General features: G+C 60.7%; 2 non-coding genes across 2 annotated transcripts; both read left to right on the forward strand.

Annotated features, from left to right (window-relative positions):
* Nucleotides 1-9,652: 9,652 nt before the first annotated feature.
* On the forward strand, nucleotides 9,653-9,771 carry LOC131864541 (5S ribosomal RNA). The gene has a single exon (XR_009363308.1). It is a non-coding gene; the product is annotated as a 5S ribosomal RNA (ribosomal RNA).
* A 7,804-nt stretch (nucleotides 9,772-17,575) lies between these two features.
* On the forward strand, nucleotides 17,576-17,694 carry LOC131864542 (5S ribosomal RNA). The gene has a single exon (XR_009363309.1). It is a non-coding gene; the product is annotated as a 5S ribosomal RNA (ribosomal RNA).
* Nucleotides 17,695-20,752: the final 3,058 nt, after the last annotated feature.

Below are 20,752 nucleotides of genomic sequence, written 5' to 3' on the forward strand. Positions count from 1 at the left end.
TCCCGCGATGCGTCCGATACACAGATAGTTCCAAGGCGGCCGAGGAGCCTCACAGCATAGCAATCAGGGTGCGAGGCGAGGGATGCGGCGAGAAAGCCCCAACGGCTAGAGGGAAGAGGCTTCAGGTCCGCCTCGGAATGGTCCAAGCATCGGACGCGCTTGGGGTGACTACCAGTGACAACCCCTTATCCCGCGACGCGTCCGATACACAGATAGTTCCAAGGCGGCCGAGGAGCCTCACCGCATAGCAATCGGGGTGCGAGGCGAGGGATGCGGCGAGAAGGACCCAACGGCTACACGGAAGAGGCTTCGGGGCCGCCTCGGAATGGTCCAAGCATCGGACGCGCTTGGGGCGACTACCAGTGACAACCCCTTATCCCACGACGCGTCCGATACACAGATAGTTCCAAGGCGGCCGAGGAGCCTCACCGCATAGCAATCGGGGTGCGAGGCGAGGGATGCGGCGAGAACGACCCAACGGCTACACGGAAGAGGCTTCGGGGCCGCCTCGGAATGGTCCAAGCATCGGACGCGCTTGGGGCGACTACCAGTGACAACCCCTTATCCCGCGACGCGTCCGATACACAGATAGTTCCAAGGCGGCCGAGGAGCCTCACCGCATAGCAATCGGGGTGCGAGGCGAGGGATGCGGCGAGAAGGACCCAACGGCTAGACGGAAGAGGCTTCGGGTCCGCCTCGGAATGGTCCAAGCATCGGACGCGCTTGGGGCGACTACCAGTGACAACCCCTTATCCCGCGACGCGTCCGATACACAGATAGTTCCAAGGCGGCCGAGGAGCCTCACCGCATAGCAATCGGGGTGCGAGGCGAGGGATGCGGCGAGAAGGACCCAACGGCTAGACGGAAGAGGCTTCGGGTCCGCCTCGGAATGGTCCAAGCATCGGACGCGCTTGGGGCGACTACCAGTGACAACCCCTTATCCCGCGACGCGTCCGATACACAGATAGTTCCAAGGCGGCCGAGGAGCCTCACCGCATAGCAATCGGGGTGCGAGGCGAGGGATGCGGCGAGAAGGACCCAACGGCTAGACGGAAGAGGCTTCGGGTCCGCCTCGGAATGGTCCAAGCATCGGACGCGCTTGGGGCGACTACCAGTGACAACCCCTTATCCCGCGACGCGTCCGATACACAGATAGTTCCGAGGCGGCCGAGGAGCCTCACCGCATAGCAATCGGGGTGCGAGGCGAAGGATGCGGCGAGAAGGACCCAACGGCTAGACGGAAGAGGCTTCGGGTCCGCCTCGGAATGGTCCAAGCATCGGACGCGCTTGGGGCGACTACCAGTGACAACCCCTTATCCCGCGACGCGTCCGATACACAGATAGTTCCAAGGCGGCCGAGGAGCCTCACCGCATAGCAATCGGGGTGCGAGGCGAGGGATGCGGCGAGAAGGACCCAACGGCTAGACGGAAGAGGCTTCAGGGCCGCCTCGGAATGGTCCAAGCATCGAACGCGCTTGGGGCGACTACCAGTGACAACCCCTTATCCCGCGACGCGTCCGATACACAGATAGTTCCGAGGCGGCCGAGGAGCCTCACCGCATAGCAATCGGGGTGCGAGGCGAGGGATGCGGCGAGAAGGACCCAACGGCTAGACGGAAGAGGCTTCAGGGCCGCCTCGGAATGGTCCAAGCATCGGACGCGCTTGGGGCGACTACCAGTGACAACCCCTTATCCCGCGACGCGTCCGATACACAGATAGTTCCGAGGCGGCCGAGGAGCCTCACCGCATAGCAATCGGGGTGCGAGGCGAGGGATGCGGCGAGAAGGACCCAACGGCTAGACGGAAGAGGCTTCAGGGCCGCCTCGGAATGGTCCAAGCATCGGACGCGCTTGGGGCGACTACCAATGACAACCCCTTATCCCGCGACGCGTCCGATACACAGATAGTTCCGAGGCGGCCGAGGAGCCTCACCGCATAGCAATCGGGGTGCGAGGCGAGGGATGCGGCGAGAAGGACCCAACGGCTAGACGGAAGAGGCTTCAGGGCCGCCTCGGAATGGTCCAAGCATCGGACGCGCTTGGGGCGACTACCAGTGACAACCCCTTATCCCGCGACGCGTCCGATACACAGATAGTTCCGAGGCGGCCGAGGAGCCTCACCGCATAGCAATCGGGGTGCGAGGCGAGGGATGCGGCGAGAAGGACCCAACGGCTAGACGGAAGAGGCTTCAGGGCCGCCTCGGAATGGTCCAAGCATCGGACGCGCTTGGGGCGACTACCGTTGCCAACCCCTTATCCCGCGATGCGTCTGATACACAGATAGTTCCGAGGCGGCCGAGGAGCCTCACCGCATAGCAATCGGGTTGCGAGGCAGATTATTGGGAAGGGAACCCCCTGGGATGCGGCTCAAGCAGTGCCCAAAGGGACTGGAATGCGGAATCACATCGAGAGACCCAAATGCTATACGAGGGCTCAAATCGAATTATCGATTTGGCCACGACATGGACGCATCGGAACGACTACCTTTGCCGAACCACTCGCAATTGCATCCATACCGAAACCAATAGACATTTCCGTTAGAGCCCTCGCATAGCATTCGGGAATCTCGCATGCCCCTCTAAATCGACCAATGCTGGCGCTCAATGAAAATCCGAGCGCTACCACCGTTCGAGCGCCAGCATTGGTCGAGTTAGAGGGGCACGGGGGAGAATGCTCCAGTCAACACCTCCCCTATATAAGTTATTTGTCCGATTCTCGCACAACCGTAGTCTGCCTCGTCGAATCAAACAACGGTCCCAGATTCCGACTTCCGTTCCGTAGAGACCCAAAAGCTAGATGGAGGCTCGCAAGAAAGAGAGTCGGCGCATAGCAATCGGGTTTCTCGAACGTTTAGGGACCGAGCTCACTTGCGGATAGGGCAAAATCCGCCAAGCAACCCAAAAGCTAGACGGGGGCTCGAATCGAATCGCCTAGGCGGCCACAACAACGACGTGTTGGATCGACTACCAGTGCCAAACCATTCAGCAAGACTAGTCTGTGTCGAGGCCGGATAGAGATTCTCAGAGAGCGCCCGCATAGCATTTAGGAGACCTGCCGCGTCCCTCACACTCGACAAATGGTGGTGCACGTTTATAAATCCGAGCGATCCCAACCCTTTCAAGCACCAACATCGGTCGAGATAGAGGGGCACGGAGGGGGCTGCGTGAGACAACACAGTCCCCTATATAAGTTATTTGTCCGATTCTCACACATCCGAAGAATGGTCATCAAATCGGACAACAGCCCAAACTTCCGACTTCCGTCCCAGAAAGCCCAAGAGCTATCTAAAACGTTCATGGCCGGAACTCGATCGCGGCTATACCAGTCCGCCAAGCAACCCAAAAGCTAGACTGGAGCTCTAGTCGAATCACCTCTGTGGCCATTGCAAGGACGTGTTGGAGCGACTACCATTGCCGAACCATTCCGCAGGTCGAGTCCATACCAAGGCCGCATAGAGATTCACGATGAGCTCCTGCATAGCAATCAGGAGACTTGCCGTGTCCATCACAATCGATAAATCCTGGTGCAAGATTTTTGCATCCGAGCGCTCCAACCAGTCGAGCACCAGCATCAATCGACATAAACGGGCACGGGGGGAGGATGCTCGAGAACACTACCTCCCCTATATAAGTTATTTGTCCGATTCTCAAGCAGCCGAAGTCTGGTCATCGAATCGGGTCAAAGACCACAACTTCCGACTTTACCCACAATGCAAGTCATCGAATCGAACATCGGCCCCCGAGTCGGACTCCATGCGTATGTCAGGTCATCGGACCCAAATTCCGCCTTCCTGCGCATGGCGGGCCATCAATATCAACTCGGTCATCGGACCCAAACTCCGCCTTTTTGCGTATGGCACGCCTTCAAATCGGTCATCGGACCCAAATTCCGCCTTCCTGTGCATGGCGGGCCATCAACATCAACTCGGTCATCGGACCCAAATTCCGCCTTTCTGCGCATGGCACGCCATCAACTCGGTCATCGGACCCAAATTCCGCCTTCCTGCGCATGGCAGGTCATCGGACACAAATTCAGACCTCGCCAATATGCCTACGTATCGAATCGGTCATCGGACCCAACTTCCGACTTCATCCATACTGTAGGGTCTTTGAGGTTGGCGCGGTGCGCTCAACCCAGGGAGTCGACCCATCGAAGCATACACCTCCCCTATATAAGCTATTTGTCCGATTCCCACACCTGTGTAGTTTGCACCTCTGACCAGGACATCGACCCCAACTTCCGAACTCGACTGCAACGACGGCACCAGCGCCTTGGTGCGCACCTTGCGACGCACAGTCCCAACATTCGCCTTCCTGCACATGGCAGGTCATCGGACCCAAATTCCGACCTCGCGAGTATGCCTACATATCGAATCGGTCATCGGACCCAACTTCCGACTTCATCCATACCGTAGGGTCTTTGAGGTTGGCGCGGTGCGCTCAACCCGGGGAGTCGACCCAACGAAGCATACACCTCCCCTATATAAGCTATTTGTCCGATTCCCACACCTGTGTAGTTTGCACCTCCGATCAAGACATCGACCCCAACTTCCGAACTCGCCTCCAACGACCGAACCAGCGCCTTGGTGCGCACCTTGCAACGCACAGTGCCAACATTCGCCTTCCTGCACGTGGCAGGTCATCGGACCCAAATTCCGACCTCGCGAGTATGCCTACATATCGAATCGGTCATCGGACCCAACTTCCGACTTCATCCATACCGTAGGGTCTTTGAGGTTGGCGCGGTGCGCTCAACCCGGGGAGTCGACCCAACGAAGCATACACCTCCCCTATATAAGCTATTTGTCCGATTCCCACACCTGTGTAGCTTGCACCTCCGATCAGGACATCGACCCCAACTTCCGAACTCGACTAAAAAGACCGCACCAGCGCCTTGGTGTGCACCTTGCAACGCACAGTGTCAACATTCGCCTTCCTGCACATGGCAGGTCATCGGACCCAAATTCCGACCTCATGAGCATACCTACTAATCGAATCGGTCATCGGACCCAACTTCCGACTTCATCCATACCGTAGGGTCTTTGAGGTTGGCGCGGTGCGCTCAACCTGGGGAGTCGACCCATCGAAGCATACACCTCCCCTATATAAGCTATTTGTCCGATTCCGACACCTGTGTAGTTTGCACCTCCGCTCAGGACATCGACCCCAACTTCCGAACTCGCCTGCAACGACCGAACCAGCGCCTTGGTGCGCACCAAAAGTGCGCACTTTTGGAGGGCACTTTTGTGCGCTCCAAAGGTGCGCACTTTTGGAGGGCACTTTTCTGCGCTCCAAAGGTGCGCACTTTTGGAGGGCACTTTTTGGAGGGCACTTTTCTGCGCTCCAAAGGTGCGCACTTTTGGAGGGCACTTTTTGGAGGGCACTTTTCTGCGCTCCAAAGGTGCGCACTTTTGGAGGGCACTTTTTGGAGGGCACTTTTCTGCGCTCCAAAGGTGCGCACTTTTGGAGGGCACTTTTTGGAGGGCACTTTTCTGCGCTCCAAAGGTGCGCACTTTTGGAGGGCACTTTTTGGAGGGCACTTTTCTGCGCTCCAAAGGTGCGCACTTTTGGAGGGCACTTTTTGGAGGGCACTTTTCTGCGCTCCAAAGGTGCGCACTTTTGGAGGGCACTTTTTGGAGGGCACTTTTCTGCGCTCCAAAGGTGCGCACTTTTGGAGGGCACTTTTTGGAGGGCACTTTTCTGCGCTCCAAAGGTGCGCACTTTTGGAGGGCACTTTTTGGAGGGCACTTTTCTGCGCTCCAAAGGTGCGCACTTTTGGAGGGCACTTTTTGGAGGGCACTTTTCTGCGCTCCAAAGGTGCGCACTTTTGGAGGGCACTTTTTGGAGGGCACTTTTCTGCGCTCCAAAGGTGCGCACTTTTGGAGGGCACTTTTGTGCACTCCAAAGGTGCGCACTTTTGGAGGGCACTTTTCCTGTGCTCCAAAGGTGCACACCTAGGTGAGCACCTTCGACCACACCTTGTAGCACACCAAACTCTGACTTTCGACTTCATCCGCAATGCAGGGTCTTTGAGGTTGGCGCAATGCGCACAACCAGGGGAGTCGACCCATCAAACCCAACACCTCCCCTATATAAGCTATTTGTCTGATTCTCATACATGCGTAGCCTGCAGGAGCAATTAGGACATCGACCCCAACTTTCGGCTTCTAAACGAAAACAAGGTCTTTGAGGTTGGTGTAATGCGAACAACTAGGGGAGTCAACCCATCAAACCCAACACCTCCCCTATATAAGCTATTTGTCTGATTCTCATACATGTGTAGTCTACAGGAGCAATTAGGACATCGACCCCAACTTTTGACTTCTTAACGAAAACAAGGTCTTTGAGGTTGACGTAATGCGCACAACCAGGGGAGTCGACCCATCAAACCCAACACCTCCCCTATATAAGCTATTTGTCCGATTCTCATACATGTGTAGCCTGCAGGAGCCATTAGGACATTGACCCCAACTTTTGACTTCTTAACGAAAACAAGGTCTTTGAGGTTGGCGTAATGCGCACAACCAAGGGAGTTGACCCATCAAACCCAACACCTCCCCTATATAAGCTATTTGTCTGATTCTCATACATGTGTAGCCTGCAACAACGATTAGGACATCCACCCCAACTTCTGAATTCGTCTGCGTTGACCGCACCAAAGGTGCACGCCTTGGTGCTCACCAAAATCCGACTTCCGACTTCTTCTGCTATGCGGGGTCTTTGAGGTTGGCGCAGTGCGCACAACCAGGGGAGTCAACCCACCGAATGCAACACCTCCCCTATATAAGCTATTTGTCTGATTCTCATACATGCGTAGACTGCAGCAATGATTAGGACATCCACCCCAACTTTTGACTTCTTAAACAAGACAGGGTCTTTGAAGTTGGTGCAGTGCACACAACCAGGGGAGTCGACCCATCAAACGCAACACCTCCCCTATATAAAGCTATTTGTCCGATTCTCATACGTGTAGTCTGCAGCAGCGATTAGGACATCGACCCCAACTTCCGAATTCGTTTGCATTGACCGCACCAAAGGTGCACGCCTTGGTGTGCACCCTGGAGTGCACTTTGGTGCTCACCTCGGTGCACACTTTGGTGTGCACCTCGGTGTGCACCAAAGGTGCGCACCTTGGAGCGCACCAAAGGTGTACACTTTGGAGCGCACCACATAGGGTCTTTGAGAGGTTGGCGCAGTGCGCACACCAAGGTGGGTGTTGAGGTGCGTGCCGAGGTGGGTGGGTGCTAGGGTGCGCTCCATGGTGGGTGCCAGGGTGGGTGCGTGCTAGGGTGGATTCCAAAGAGGGTCATAGGGTGGGTGCCAAGGTGGGTTGGTGATATAGTGGGTTCAAAGGTGGGTACTAGGGTGGGTTCCAAGGTGGGTCACAAGTTGGGTGCCAGGATGCGTGGGTGTTAGGTTGGGTGCCAAGGTGGGCTCCTGCGTGGGTGGGTGCTAGGGTGGGTTTCAAGGTGGACGCGAGGGCGGGTGCCAAGGTGGGTAACAAGTTGGGTGTTAGGATGGGTGAGTGCTAGAGTGGGTGCCAAGGTGGGTGGGTGCTAAGGTGGATGCCAAGGTGGTTCACAGGGTGGGTGGGTTCTAGGGTGAGTTCCAAGGTGGGTCACAGGTTCAGTGCTAGGGTGGGTGTCAAGGCGGGTGTCGAGGTGCCTGGGTGCTAGGGTGTGGATGCCAATGTGGGTCATAGGGTGGGTACTAGGGTGGGCTGCAATGTGGGTGCCAAGGTGGGTAACATGCTCGGTGGGTTCTAAATTGGGTGCCAGGGTGGGTGTGCACCCACCTTGCCCGAGGTGGGTGCCAAGGTGCCAGTGTGGGTGGGTGCTAAGGTGGATGCCAAGGTGGGTGAGAAGGTGGGTGATAGGTTGAGTGGTAGGATGGGTGGGTGCCAAGATGGGTCACAGGGTGGGTGCAAGGGTGGGTAGGTGCTAGGGTTGGTGTCAGGGTGGGTGGGTGCTAGGTTGGGTTCCAAGGTGGGTGCGAGGGTGAGTGTCAAGGTGGGTCACAGGTTAGGTGCTAGGATGGGTGAGTGCTAGGGTGCAAAGGTGCCAGGGTGGGTGCTAGGATGGGTCGATGCTAGGGTGAGTGGCAAGGTGGGTCCACAAGTGTCAAGGTGGGTGCCGAGGTGGGTGCCAAGTCGGCGACTGCTATGGTGGATGCCAAGGTGGGTCACGGGGTGGGTGCCAAGTTGCTAGGTTGGGTTCCAAGGTGGGTGCCAACGTGGGTGCTAGGGTGCGTGGGTTAAAGGGTGTGTCACAACGTGGGTGCCAGGATGGGTGCGCACCCACACTGGCCAAGACGGGTGCGGGTGCAAGGTTGGGTTCCAAGCCCGGTCACAGGCTGGGTGCTAGGATGGGTGGGTGCCAAGGTGGGCACCAGGGTGGGTGCACCCACCCTGGCCAAGGTGGGTCACGGGGTGGGTCCTAGGGTGGGTAACGGGGTGGGTACTAAGGTGCGTGCCAAGGTGGGTCATAGGGTGGGTGCCAAGGTGGGCACCAGGGTGGGTGTGCACCAACCCTAGCCAGGGTAGGTCACGGGGTGGTTGTCGGGGTGGGCGTCAAGGAGCCAAGGTGGGTGGCAAGTAGCCAAGTTGCGTGCCAAGGTGGGTGTCGGGGTGGGTGCCAAGGATCCAAGGTGGGTGCCAAGGAACCAAGGTGGGTGTCTGGGTGGGTGCCGAGGTGGGAGCCAGGGTGGGTCCCAAGGTGAGTGCAAAGGTGGGTGCCAGGGTCAAGGTGAGTGCCAATGTGGGTTCCAAGGTGCCAGGGTCAGGGTGAGTGCCAATGTGGGTTCAAAGGTGCTAAGTTGGGTGCGAGGTTGGGTGCGAGGGTGGGTGGGTGCCAAGGTGTGCTAGGTGGAAGCCCGGGTGGGTCGGCATCCCATGGGTGTCGAGTTGGGTGCCTGATGGGTGCTTCTTGTCAAGTTTTAGTCGTCGGGACTCATTTCGAGCCTTAGAGGTCGTTTCTTGTCCGGTTGCCCTGTCTTCGACCTGGGAACCCAATTTTGGTCCTCGGGTCCCATTTTTTTTTGTCTCGCATCCCACTTTTGGCCTGTGGCCTTTTCGGGGTCGATTCTCGTTTTGGGCATCAGAGCATGTTTCTTCTCCTAAAACCCAATATTTGTTTATTAAGTCTCGGAACACATTTTTGTTCTCGTGGACCCATCATGGGTCTTGGAACGCATTTGTGGTCCTTGGGTCCCATTTTGCATCCCGAAACTTGTGTTTTGGTGCTTGATCCCTATTTTGGGTGCCCACCTTGCACCAAGTGCGCACCCGGGGCAAACCGAGCGCCTTGGTGCACCGGGGCAAGATCGAGCGTGCACCCGAGGCGCCCCGAACATGCACCAAGGTGCACTCGGCCCACATGTGAGCGCAGGTCGTTGCGCCCGAGGTGGTGTGTGGGCACCGCGTTGCAGACGGGACACTGCACGCACACGACGCCCCCTCCAGGTGCACGCACGTAGGCCGGGCCGGGTGCACACCCGACGCCCTAGCAAGGTGCGCGCACCCGGGCAGGGCTCACACTTGGCGAACGGGGCGCACTTCGCGAGGGAGGGTGTGCACCTCGACGGGGGTGGGTGGCCGGGGTGGATTCGCACGTGGGTCGCGGTTTGCTAAGTACACACTGCGACAAGCTCATAACGGGTGCGATCATACCAGCGTTAGTGCACCGGATCCCATCAGAACTCCGCAGTTAAGCGCGCTTGGGCCGGAGTAGTACTGGGATGGGTGACCTCCCGGGAAGTCCCGGTGTTGCACCCTTTTTTAGTTTTTCGCCGGGCGTCGCAATGCTATTTGAATAAACCTTTTGCCCGTTTGCGTTCTCGTCGGGGCCGGGCCGGGCCGGGGTGCGCTGCCCGCACTACCGCGCGCGCGGGGGCGACACCGAGCGCGCACCCGAGGCGCCCCGAGCACACAGGCCACGGTGCAACCCGGGCGTTGTGCGCGCACCCCGGTGCGCCCGAGGTGCTGCGCGCGCACCCAGGTGAAATCGGTGTGCACCTCGGCCAGTGCGCGCTCGGTCGAGTCGCGCACGTTGGCCAAGGTGCACGGTGATGTTTCTTACTCTAAGGTTCCGCACCAGACGCCCGGGACAGGTGAGCGAAGCTGGGCGGGGCCGGGTGCGCGGCCGGGGCAGGTGCACGCAGCTGGAGAGAGCTTTGGAGCACACTTCGGAGCGCACCAATGATGCGCTCCATTCAAAAGTTTCCTGAAAAGGCAAAAAAAGTTGAGATTATAGAATTTCCCACTTGAGAGATTGTAAAAAAAAAAAATTTAAAATGAAGGAAACGCGGGTGCCAAGGTGTGCGCAGCCCAGCCAAGGTGTGCGCACCAAGGCGCCCACCCTGGCGAAGGTGCACGCAAGGTGCGCACCCGAGGCAAACCGGACAATTAACCCAACTTTCGACTTCGCGCGCACCTTGGAGCGCACTTCGGAGCGCTCCTTGGTGCGCACCAATCTTGGGCACCTCGGAGTGCACCATGGCGCCCACCAAGGTGCGCACCCGGGGCAAACCGAGCTCCGACTTCGTGCGCACCTTGGAGCGCACGAAAGGTGCGCACCATGGCGCCCACCAAGGTGCGCAGCCCAGCCAAGGCGTGCGCATCAAGGTGCGCACCCTGGCGAAGGTGCGCACCCGGGGCAAACCGAGCTCCGACTTCGTGCGCACCTTGGAGCGCACAAAAGGTGCGCAACCCAGCCAAGGTGTGCGCACCCCGGTCAAACCGAGCTCCGAATCGTGCGCACCAGAGGTGCACGCCATCGTGCGCACCTTGGAGCACACTTCGGAGCCCTCCTTGGTGCGCGCCGATGTTGCGCACCTCGGAGCGCACCCGGGGAAAACAATGCAATTAACCCGACTTTCGACTTCGTGGGCACCTCGGAGCGCTCTCGGGTTCGCACCTCGGAGCACACCGAGGTGCGCACCTTTGATGCGCTGCCTTCACCAATTTCCAGAAAAGGCAAGAAAACATTGAGAAGGTGTGCGCACCGAGGTGCCCACCCTGGCGAAGGTGCACGCGAGGTGCGCACCCGGGGCAAACCGGGCTCCGACTTCGTGCACGCCGCACCTTGGAGCACACTTCGGAGCGCTCCTTGGTGCGCACCAGGGCGCGCAACCCAGCCGAGGTGCCCACCCCGGCGAAGGTGCACGCGAGGTGCGCACCCGGGGCAAACCGGGCTCCGACTTCGTGCACGCCATGGTGCCCACCGCGGCGAAGGTGCACGCGAGGTGCGCACCCGGGGCAAACCGGGCTCCGACTTCGTGCACGCCGCACCTTGGAGCACACTTCGGAGCGCTCCTTGGTGCGCACCATGGTGCCCACCAGGGCGCGCAACCCCGCCGAAGGTGCACGCGAGGTGCGCACCCGGGGCAAACCGGGCTCCGACTTCGTGCACGCCGCACCTTGGAGCACACTTCGGAGCGCTCCTTGGTGCGCACCATGGTGCCCACCAGGGCGCGCAACCCCGCCGAAGGTGCACGCGAGGTGCGCACCCGGGGCAAACCGGGCTCCGACTTCGTGCACGCCATGGTGCGCACCGCGGCGAAGGTGCGCACCCGGGGCAAACCGGGCTCCGACTTCGTGCACGCCGCACCTTGGAGCACACTTCGGAGCGCTCCTTGGTGCGCACCAGGGCGCGCAACCCAGCCGAGGTGCCCACCCCGGCGAAGGTGCACGCGAGGTGCGTACCCGGGGCAAACCGGGCTCCGACTTCGTGCACGCCGCACCTTGGAGCACACTTCGGAGCGCTCCTTGGTGCGCACCATGGTGCCCACCAGGCCGCGCAACCCAGCCAAGGTGTGCGCACCAAGGTGCACGCGAGGTGCGCACCCGGGGCAAACCGGGGTCCGACTTCGTGCACGCCGCACCTTGGAGCACACATCGGGGCGCTCCCGGGTTCGCACCGGCGTTGCGCACCGTGGTGGGCACCTCGGAGCACACCAAGGTGGGCAGCGAGGTGCGCACCTTTGATGCGATGCCTTCACTAATTTCCATAAAAGGCAAAAAAAAAACGAGATTTTAAAATTTCCGTTTTGAAAGATAGTGAGAAAAAGGGAATGCTGGTGCCATCTTGAGCCCGCCCTGGTGCGCAGCCCAGCCAAGGTGTGCGCACCAAGGTGCCCACCCTGGCGAAGGTGCGCGCCCGGGCAATTAACCCAACTTCCAACTTCGCGCGCGCCAGGGTGGGAGCGCACCCAACAACCGGGCCTGGGAAGAGCCAATGCGAGAAACCCCACCAAACGCTCTGACAAAAAAAGAGGGGGCGCTCCAGTAACCCCGCTTCGGAGCGCACCCTGGGCAAACCCAGCCAAGGTGCCCACCCCGGCCAAGGTGCAGGCGAGGTGCGCACCCGGGGCAAACCGGGCTCCGACAACGTGCACGCCGCACCTTGGAGCACACTTCGTAGCGCTCCCGGGTGCGCACCTCAGAGCACACCAAGGTGGGCAGCGAGGTGCGCACCTTTGATGCGCTGCCTTCACTAATTTCCAGAAAAGGCAAAAAAAAAAGGAGATTTTAAAATTTCCGTTTTGAAAGATAGTGAAAAAAACGGAACGCGCGTGCCATCTTGAGCCCGCCCTGGTGCGCAGCCCAGGTAAGGTGCCCACCCTGGCAAAGGTGCGCACCCGGGCAATTAACCCTACTTCCGACTTCGTGCGCGCCAGGGTGGCAACCGGGCCTCGGAAGAGCCAATGCGAGAAACCCCACCAAACGCTCCGACAAAAAAAGAGGCGGCGCTCCAATAACCCCGCTTCGGAGCGCAGCCGGGGCAAACCCAGCCAAGGTGCCCACCCCGACGAAGGTGCACGCGAGGTGCGCACCCGGGGCAAACCGGGCTCCGACAACGTGCACGCAGCACCTTGGAGCACACTTCGAAGCACTCCCGGGTGCCCACCGGCGTTGCGCACCGTGGTGGGCAGCGAGGTGCGCACCTTTGATGCGCTGCCTTCACTAATTTCCAGAAAAAGGCAAAAAAAAATGAGATTTTAAAATTTCCGTTTTGAAAGATAGTGAAAAAAAAGGAACGCGGGTGCCATCTTGAGCCCGCCCTGGTGCGCAGCCCAGGCAAGGCATGCGCACCAAGGTGCCCACCCGAGGTGCACACCCGGGGCAAACCGGGCTCCGACTTCGTGCAGGCCGCACCTTGGAGCACACTTCGGAGCGCTCCTTGGTGCGCACCATGGTGCCCACCAGGGCGCGCAACCCAGCCAAGGTCTGCACACCAAGGTGCCCACCCCGGCGAAGGTGCACGCGAGGTGCGCACCCGGGGCAAACCGGGCTCCGACTTCGTGCACGCCATGGTGCCCACCGCGGCGAAGGTGCACGCGAGGTGCGCACCCGGGGCAAACCGGGCTCCGACTTCGTGCACGCCGCACCTTGGAGCACACTTCGGAGCGCTCCTTGGTGCGCACCATGGTGCCCACCAGGGCGCGCAACCCAGCCAAGGTGTGCGCACCAAGGTGCACGCGAGGTGCGCACCCGGGGCAAACCGGGGTCCGACTTCGTGCACGCCGCACCTTGGAGCACACATCGGAGCGCTCCCAGGTTCGCACCAGCGTTGCGCACCTTTGATGCGCTGCCTTCACTAATTTCCAGAAAAGGCAAAAAAAAACGATATTTTAAAATTTCCGTTCTGAAAGATAGTGAAAAAAACGGAACGCGGGTGCCATCTTGAGCCCTTCCTGGTGCGCAGCCCAGGCAAGTTGTGCGCACCAAGGTGCCCACCCTGGCGGAGGTGCGCGCCCGGGGCAAACCGGGCTCCGACTTCGTGCACTGCATGGTGCCCACCAAGGCGCGCAACCCAGCCAAGGTGCCCACCGCAGCGAAGGTGCACGCGAGGTGCACACCCGGGGCAAACCGGGCTCCGACTTCGTGCACGCCGCACCTTGGAGCACACTTCAGAGCGCTCCTTGGTGCGCACCAGGGCGCGCAACCCAGCCGAGGTGCCCACCCCGGCGAAGGTGCACGCGAGGTGCGCACCCGGGGCAAACCGGGCTCCGACTTCGTGCACGCCATGGTGCCCACCGCGGCGAAGGTGCGCACCCGGGGCAAACCGGGCTCCGACTTCGTGCACGCCGCACCTTGGAGCACACTTCGGAGCGCTCCTTGGTGCGCACCATGGTGCCCACCAGGCCGCGCAACCCAGCCAAGGTGTGCGCACCAAGGTGCACGCGAGGTGCGCACCCGGGGCAAACCGGGGTCCGACTTCGTGCACGCCGCACCTTGGAGCACACATCGGGGCGCTCCCGGGTTCGCACCGGCGTTGCGCACCGTGGTGGGCACCTCGGAGCACACCAAGGTGGGCAGCGAGGTGCGCACCTTTGATGCGATGCCTTCACTAATTTCCATAAAAGGCAAAAAAAAAACGAGATTTTAAAATTTCCGTTTTGAAAGATAGTGAGAAAAAGGGAATGCTGGTGCCATCTTGAGCCCGCCCTGGTGCGCAGCCCAGCCAAGGTTTGCGCACCAAGGTGCCCACCCTGGCGAAGGTGCGCGCCCGGGCAATTAACCCAACTTCCAACTTCGCGCGCGCCAGGGTGGGAGCGCACCCAACAACCGGGCCTGGGAAGAGCCAATGCGAGAAACCCCACCAAACTCTCTGACAAAAAAAGAGGGGGCGCTCCAGTAACCCCGCTTCGGAGCGCACCCTGGGCAAACCCAGCCAAGGTGCCCACCCCGGCCAAGGTGCAGGCGAGGTGCGCACCCGGGGCAAACCGGGCTCCGACAACGTGCACGCCGCACCTTGGAGCACACTTCGTAGCGCTCCCGGGTGCGCACCTCAGAGCACACCAAGGTGGGCAGCGAGGTGCGCACCTTTGATGCGCTGCCTTCACTAATTTCCAGAAAAGGCAAAAAAAAAAGGAGATTTTAAAATTTCCGTTTTGAAAGATAGTGAAAAAAACGGAACGCGCGTGCCATCTTGAGCCCGCCCTGGTGCGCAGCCCAGGTAAGGTGCCACCCTGGCAAAGGTGCGCACCCGGGCAATTAACCCTACTTCCGACTTCGTGCGCGCCAGGGTGGCAACCGGGCCTCGGAAGAGCCAATGCGAGAAACCCCACCAAACGCTCCGACAAAAAAAGAGGCGGCGCTCCAATAACCCCGCTTCGGAGCGCAGCCGGGGCAAACCAAGCCAAGGTGCCCACCCCGACGAAGGTGCACGCGAGGTGCGCACCCGGGGCAAACCGGGCTCCGACAACGTGCACGCAACACCTTGGAGCACACTTCGAAGCACTCCCGGGTGCCCACCGGCGTTGCGCACCGTGGTGGGCAGCGAGGTGCGCACCTTTGATGCGCTGCCTTCACTAATTTCCAGAAAAAGGCAAAAAAAAATGAGATTTTAAAATTTCCGTTTTGAAAGATAGTGAAAAAAAAGGAACGCGGGTGCCATCTTGAGCCCGCCCTGGTGCGCAGCCCAGGCAAGGCATGCGCACCAAGGTGCCCACCCGAGGTGCACACCCGGGGCAAACCGGGCTCCGACTTCGTGCAGGCCGCACCTTGGAGCACACTTCGGAGCGCTCCTTGGTGCGCACCATGGTGCCCACCAGGGCGCACCCGGGGCAAACCGGGCTCCGACTTTGTGCACGCCGCACCTTGGAGCACACATCGGAGCGCTCCCAGGTTCGCACCAGCGTTGCGCACCTTTGATGCGCTGCCTTCACTAATTTCCAGAAAAGGCAAAAAAAAACGATATTTTAAAATTTCCGTTCTGAAAGATAGTGAAAAAAACGGAACGCGGGTGCCATCTTGAGCCCTTCCTGGTGCGCAGCCCAGGCAAGTTGTGCGCACCAAGGTGCCCACCCTGGCGGAGGTGCGCGCCCGGGGCAAACCGGGCTCCGACTTCGTGCACTGCATGGTGCCCACCAAGGCGCGCAACCCAGCCAAGGTGCCCACCGCAGCGAAGGTGCACGCGAGGTGCGCACCCGAGGTGCACACCCGGGGCAAACCGGGCTCCGACTTCGTGCACGCCGCACCTTGGAGCACACTTCAGAGCGCTCCTTGGTACGCACCAGGGCGCGCAACCCAGCCAAGGTGCTCACCCCGGCGAAGGTGCACGCGAGGTGCGCACCCGGGGCAAACCGGGCTCGGACTTCGTGCACGCCGCACCTTGGAGCACACATCGGAGCGCTCCCGGGTTCGCACCAGCATTGCGCACCTTTGATGCGCTGCCTTCACTAATTTCCAGAAAAGGCAAAAAAAAGAAAAAAATGAGATTTTAAAATTTCCGTTTTGAAAGATAGTGAAAAAAACGGAACGCGGGTGCCATCTTGAGCCCGCCCTGGTGTGCAGCCCAGGCAAGTTGTGCGCACCAAGGCACCCACCCTGGCCAAGGTGGGTCACGGGGTGGGTCCTAGGGTGGGTAACGGGGTGGGTACTAAGGTGCGTGCCAAGGTGGGTCATAGGGTGGGTGCCAAGGTGGGCACCAGGGTGGGTGTGCACCAACCCTAGCCAGGGTAGGTCACGGGGTGGTTGTCGGGGTGGGCGTCAAGGAGCCAAGATGGGTGGCAAGTAGCCAAGTTGCGTGCCAAGGTGGGTGTCGGGGTGGGTGCCAAGGATCCAAGGTGGGTGCCAAGGAACCAAGGTGGGTGTCTGGGTGGGTGCCGAGGTGGGAGCCAGGGTGGGTCCCAAGGTGAGTGCAAAGGTGGGTGCCAGGGTCAAGGTGAGTGCCAATGTGGGTTCCAAGGTGCCAGGGTCAGGGTGAGTGCCAATGTGGGTTCAAAGGTGCTAAGTTGGGTGCGAGGTTGGGTGCGAGGGTGGGTGGGTGCCAAGGTGTGCTAGGTGGAAGCCCGGGTGGGTCGGCATCCCATGGGTGTCGAGTTGGGTGCCTGATGGGTGCTTCTTGTCAAGTTTTAGTCGCCGGGACTCATTTCGAGCCTTAGAGGTCGTTTCTTGTCCGGTTGCCCTGTCTTCGACCTGGGAACCCAATTTTGGTCCTCGGGTCCCATTTTTTTTTGTCTCGCATCCCACTTTTGGCCTGTGGCCTTTTCGGGGTCGATTCTCGTTTTGGGCATCAGAGCATGTTTCTTCTCCTAAAACCCAATATTTGTTTATTAAGTCTCGGAACACATTTTTGTTCTCGTGGACCCATCATGGGTCTTGGAACGCATTTGTGGTCCTTGGGTCCCATTTTGCATCCCGAAACTTGTGTTTTGGTGCTTGATCCCTATTTTGGGTGCCCACCTTGCACCAAGTGCGCACCCGGGGCAAACCGAGCGCCTTGGTGCACCGGGGCAAGATCGAGCGTGCACCCGAGGCGCCCCGAACATGCACCAAGGTGCACTCGGCCCACATGTGAGCGCAGGTCGTTGCGCCCGAGGTGGTGTGTGGGCACCGCGTTGCAGACGGGACACTGCACGCACACGACGCCCCCTCCAGGTGCACGCACGTAGGCCGGGCCGGGTGCACACCCGACGCCCTAGCAAGGTGCGCGCACCCGGGCAGGGCTCACACTTGGCGAACGGGGCGCACTTCGCGAGGGAGGGTGTGCACCTCGACGGGGGTGGGTGGCCGGGGTGGATTCGCACGTGGGTCGCGGTTTGCTAAGTACACACTGCGACAAGCTCATAACGGGTGCGATCATACCAGCGTTAGTGCACCGGATCCCATCAGAACTCCGCAGTTAAGCGCGCTTGGGCCGGAGTAGTACTGGGATGGGTGACCTCCCGGGAAGTCCCGGTGTTGCACCCTTTTTTAGTTTTTCGCCGGGCGTCGCAATGCTATTTGAATAAACCTTTTGCCCGTTTGCGTTCTCGTCGGGGCCGGGCCGGGCCGGGGTGCGCTGCCCGCACTACCGCGCGCGCGGGGGCGACACCGAGCGCGCACCCGAGGCGCCCCGAGCACACAGGCCACGGTGCAACCCGGGCGTTGTGCGCGCACCCCGGTGCGCCCGAGGTGCTGCGCGCGCACCCAGGTGAAATCGGTGTGCACCTCGGCCAGTGCGCGCTCGGTCGAGTCGCGCACGTTGGCCAAGGTGCACGGTGATGTTTCTTACTCTAAGGTTCCGCACCAGACGCCCGGGACAGGTGAGCGAAGCTGGGCGGGGCCGGGTGCGCGGCCGGGGCAGGTGCACGCAGCTGGAGAGAGCTTTGGAGCACACTTCGGAGCGCACCAATGATGCGCTCCATTCAAAAGTTTCCTGAAAAGGCAAAAAAAGTTGAGATTATAGAATTTCCCACTTGAGAGATTGTAAAAAAAAAAAATTTAAAATGAAGGAAACGCGGGTGCCAAGGTGTGCGCAGCCCAGCCAAGGTGTGCGCACCAAGGCGCCCACCCTGGCGAAGGTGCACGCAAGGTGCGCACCCGAGGCAAACCGGACAATTAACCCAACTTTCGACTTCGCGCGCACCTTGGAGCGCACTTCGGAGCGCTCCTTGGTGCGCACCAATCTTGGGCACCTCGGAGTGCACCATGGCGCCCACCAAGGTGCGCACCCGGGGCAAACCGAGCTCCGACTTCGTGCGCACCTTGGAGCGCACGAAAGGTGCGCACCATGGCGCCCACCAAGGTGCGCAGCCCAGCCAAGGCGTGCGCATCAAGGTGCGCACCCTGGCGAAGGTGCGCACCCGGGGCAAACCGAGCTCCGACTTCGTGCGCACCTTGGAGCGCACAAAAGGTGCGCAACCCAGCCAAGGTGTGCGCACCCCGGTCAAACCGAGCTCCGAATCGTGCGCACCAGAGGTGCACGCCATCGTGCGCACCTTGGAGCACACTTCGGAGCCCTCCTTGGTGCGCGCCGATGTTGCGCACCTCGGAGCGCACCCGGGGAAAACAATGCAATTAACCCGACTTTCGACTTCGTCGGGCACCTCGGAGCGCTCTCGGGTTCGCACCTCGGAGCACACCGAGGTGCCCACCCTGGCGAAGGTGCACGCGAGGTGCGCACCCGGGGCAAACCGGGCTCCGACTTCGTGCACGCCGCACCTTGGAGCACACTTCGGAGCGCTCCTTGGTGCGCACCAGGGCGCGCAACCCAGCCGAGGTGCCCACCCCGGCGAAGGTGCACGCGAGGTGCGCACCCGGGGCAAACCGGGCTCCGACTTCGTGCACGCCATGGTGCCCACCGCGGCGAAGGTGCACGCGAGGTGCGCACCCGGGGCAAACCGGGCTCCGACTTCGTGCACGCCGCACCTTGGAGCACACTTCGGAGCGCTCCTTGGTGCGCACCATGGTGCCCACCAGGGCGCGCAACCCCGCCGAAGGTGCACGCGAGGTGCGCACCCGGGGCAAACCGGGCTCCGACTTCGTGCACGCCGCACCTTGGAGCACACTTCGGAGCGCTCCTTGGTGCGCACCATGGTGCCCACCAGGGCGCGCAACCCCGCCGAAGGTGCACGCGAGGTGCGCACCCGGGGCAAACCGGGCTCCGACTTCGTGCACGCCATGGTGCGCACCGCGGCGAAGGTGCGCACCCGGGGCAAACCGGGCTCCGACTTCGTGCACAGCCGCACCTTGGAGCACACTTCGGAGCGCTCCTTGGTGCGCACCAGGGCGCGCAACCCAGCCGAGGTGCCCACCCCGGCGAAGGTGCACGCGAGGTGCGTACCCGGGGCAAACCGGGCTCCGACTTCGTGCACGCCGCACCTTGGAGCACACTTCGGAGCGCTCCTTGGTGCGCACCATGGTGCCCACCAGGCCGCGCAACCCAGCCAAGGTGTGCGCACCAAGGTGCACGCGAGGTGCGCACCCGGGGCAAACCGGGGTCCGACTTCGTGCACGCCGCACCTTGGAGCACACATCGGGGCGCTCCCGGGTTCGCACCGGCGTTGCGCACCGTGGTGGGCACCTCGGAGCACACCAAGGTGGGCAGCGAGGTGCGCACCTTTGATGCGATGCCTTCACTAATTTCCATAAAAGGCAAAAAAAAAACGAGATTTTAAAATTTCCGTTTTGAAAGATAGTGAGAAAAAGGGAATGCTGGTGCCATCTTGAGCCCGCCCTGGTGCGCAGCCCAGCCAAGGTGTGCGCACCAAGGTGCCCACCCTGGCGAAGGTGCGCGCCCGGGCAATTAACCCAACTTCCAACTTCGCGCGCGCCAGGGTGGGAGCGCACCCAACAACCGGGCCTGGGAAGAGCCAATGCGAGAAACCCCACCAAACGCTCTGACAAAAAAAGAGGGGGCGCTCCAGTAACCCCGCTTCGGAGCGCACCCTGGGCAAACCCAGCCAAGGTGCCCACCCCGGCCAAGGTGCAGGCGAGGTGCGCACCCGGGGCAAACCGGGCTCCGACAACGTGCACGCCGCACCTTGGAGCACACTTCGTAGCGCTCCCGGGTGCGCACCTCAGAGCACACCAAGGTGGGCAGCGAGGTGCGCACCTTTGATGCGCTGCCTTCACTAATTTCCAGAAAAGGCAAAAAAAAAAGGAGATTTTAAAATTTCCGTTTTGAAAGATAGTGAAAAAAACGGAACGCGCGTGCCATCTTGAGCCCGCCCTGGTGCGCAGCCCAGGTAAGGTGCCCACCCTGGCAAAGGTGCGCACCCGGGCAATTAACCCTACTTCCGACTTCGTGCGCGCCAGGGTGGCAACCGGGCCTCGGAAGAGCCAATGCGAGAAACCCCACCAAACGCTCCGACAAAAAAAGAGGCGGCGCTCCAATAACCCCGCTTCGGAGCGCAGCCGGGGCAAACCCAGCCAAGGTGCCCACCCCGACGAAGGTGCACGCGAGGTGCGCACCCGGGGCAAACCGGGCTCCGACAACGTGCACGCAGCACCTTGGAGCACACTTCGAAGCACTCCCGGGTGCCCA

Source organism: Cryptomeria japonica, unplaced genomic scaffold (assembly GCF_030272615.1).
Source record: "Cryptomeria japonica unplaced genomic scaffold, Sugi_1.0 HiC_scaffold_88, whole genome shotgun sequence".
NCBI classification, from domain to species: domain Eukaryota; kingdom Viridiplantae; phylum Streptophyta; class Pinopsida; order Cupressales; family Cupressaceae; genus Cryptomeria; species Cryptomeria japonica.